Source organism: Galeopterus variegatus, unplaced genomic scaffold (assembly GCF_000696425.1).
Source record: "Galeopterus variegatus unplaced genomic scaffold, G_variegatus-3.0.2 Scaffold4105, whole genome shotgun sequence".
In the NCBI taxonomy this organism is placed as follows: Eukaryota; Metazoa; Chordata; class Mammalia; order Dermoptera; family Cynocephalidae; genus Galeopterus; species Galeopterus variegatus.
The window spans coordinates 99,243-101,809 of record NW_007730216.1 but is presented as its reverse complement, the minus strand read 5'-3'; the positions used below and the strand labels follow the sequence as shown (position 1 = coordinate 101,809).

At 45.8% G+C, this 2,567-nt stretch overlaps 1 long non-coding RNA gene across 2 annotated transcripts in view; it reads right to left on the bottom strand.

The window, feature by feature from the left end:
* Positions 1-2,567, bottom strand: part of LOC103602352 — a 17,106-nt gene that overhangs the window by 13,243 nt on the left and 1,296 nt on the right. Inside the window, exon 1 of one of the 2 annotated variants that reach the window (XR_551523.1) lies at positions 2,262-2,469. The exons of the other annotated variant lie outside the window; for it this stretch is intronic. This is a non-coding gene — a long non-coding RNA (uncharacterized LOC103602352). Of the gene's footprint in view, positions 1-2,261; positions 2,470-2,567 lie in introns of those variants that run through there. 2 annotated transcript variants of the gene reach the window in all.

Below are 2,567 nucleotides of genomic sequence, written 5' to 3'. Positions count from 1 at the left end.
AGATGAGAGGATTAGAATACAGACTCAAAAATCAGAAATAAAGAGCTGGCCGGTTGCTCACTTGGTCGGAGCACAGTGTTATAACACCAAGGTCAAGAGGTGGGATCCCCATACAGGCCAGCTGCAAAAAAAAAAAAAAAAAGAAAGAAAGAAAGAAAAAAATAGATCTCACAATGAAAGAATTAACATATGACAAGTGTAGTAATTTAACTCAATGAGGAAAGAATGATTATTAATAAATGAAACTCACACAACTAGCCACTCATCTAAAAGAGTGCTGTTCAATACAGTAGGCACTGGCTACATGTAGCACAACAGTGGGTTAATTATCACGAGAGTGGGTCTGTTATAAAAGCCAGTTTGGCTCAGTGCGCCCCCTTGCCATGTGATTCCCTGCAGTGCCTTTGGACTTTACAGGGAGTCCCCAGCAACAAGAAGGCCCTCGCCAGATGTGGCCCCTCAACCTTGGATTTACCAGCCTCCAGAACTGTAAGAAATAAATTTATTTTCTTTATATACTACCCAGTCTCGGATATTCAGTTATAGCAAAAGAAAACAGACTAAAACACCTTTATTATTCCATGTGTTATTAAAAAGACAAATGGAAGAAAGATATCATAGCACTGTGTTCACTCTGTTTCCCAATTGCTCTTGAAAAATACTGGGTACTTTACTACTCTGTCAGGGGTCAGCAAACTACTACCCACTATCTGTGTTTGTATGGCCTAAAAGCTAAAAATGGTTTTTACATTTTTAAACGACCGAGGTCTGACGGGAAAATCAAAAGAACAATTTCATGACACATGAAAGTAATATGAAATTCAAATTACAGTCTCCATAAATAAAGTTTTATTGGAACACTACAATGCTCATTCATTTAGTATTGTCTAGTGCTGTTTTCATCCTGCAAAGACATAGCTGGGTATGGGCGGCAAGGTCAAAAAGATGTCCTTTCCAGCTCTTTACAGGAAAGGTTTGCCAATCCCCATTCTATATCATACTACATGCCCTTCGTAATTTGATAGTTTTACCTAGACATTCTCTCCCCTTTCCTTCTATATTTAGCATAAAGTCCCCTTAACAATCTATCAGTCTCCAGGAAAGCACATTCTTCACAGTCCTTCCTTCTGGTAATATCCTAGTCTAATCACATCCCCCATCATCTACAAACTCAAAAGCCAGACAGCAGCGTTAGCAACATCTTAAAAGCTACAAATTAACTAATTAAAACGAGAACCAAATCTCACCATCATCACTTCCCTCCAAAGCCAAGGCTAAAGAGGCTGACCACCCAGTTAGTGGCTTTCAAACTACCTTACCTTAGTAGCACTGAGGTGTTTGTGAACAAGGGCTGCTGCTAAAATCTCTAACGGCCAAACAGCAATGAGGAAAAAAGAGTGAATAAATGTAATTTTCTTAAGTTTAACCTCCCTCAAATTGTTAGCTACCTAAAAAGGAAAACCGAACAAAAAGCAAAGGAACAGTAAAGAAAAAGTAGACGCATTGTAATTAGCATGCGTGATCCTAAATCTTTATACCTCGTACATTTGATCATATTTTCTGCAAGTAAATAGTTTCCGGTTCCCTGGATGAGATGAAATACTGGCCGGTGTTTGTAAATAGCCTCACAACTTATACAGGAACAAGTCAGACCACTTCGCCTCCAAGGAGAGTACATCAAAAGTTGCTCATCTCTTTCAATCACATTCTGCATGCCAAGTGGGGGGCGCAGGGGAAACAATACCTTTTTCTACCAGCAGTGCCATAACCCTCTAACACTAACTCCTCCCATCCCCATCACAGTTTTCCCCAGCACTAACTCCCCTCCAGCTCCGTCATCTCCTCCCCACTCTCATCACACCTCTACCAGCAGACTGCTCCCCAGCCTCATCACCTCAACCGCTTCCTTCAAAATCAAGACCTGCGAAGCTTCCAGCAACAGGAGAGCAAAGCAGGAGGCAACAAAGAAAAAGCCTGGAGTCCCCACACAAGCACCATCTGCTCTCGCGGGGAAACACTCAACTCACAGAACCCAAAGTGGAAAGAACAGGCCTTGGCTCTCACACAGTTAACGTGTTTACTGAGCGAACGGGGCGGTCCGGCCCGCGCGAGCAGCTGAGGCTACAAAACTGAGCAACACAGCCGCGGCACCAGTTCTCCCGGGGCTCCCGCACCAGCGCGGGAGGTAGATAATTACGATAAAGCTTGCCAAGCAGGGGCAGGACAAGGAGCATTTGAAGCCCACCACGGGGAGAACTTACCTGCTCCTTGAATGTTAAAAGGCTAAAACTCAAGCAGTCGGAAGTGACGTTACCGCTGAGACCCGAGGCCCACCACGTAATTGGCCGCCGCCACAACTAGCCACCCTCTCCCCGGACTGGCTCGGTGAGGAAACGTGTGGCTGAAAGTCCACAACCCGCCCTTGCCCCGCCCTCGGCGACTCCCAGCCACACTAGGGACTGGCGGAGCCCGGCCGCAGCCCGGGTCCAAAGCCCGAACACGACAGCCTCGCCGGCATGGTCGCCCGTCCGGTGCCCTGCGGGCAATGGGCTTCAGCGCTCCACCGC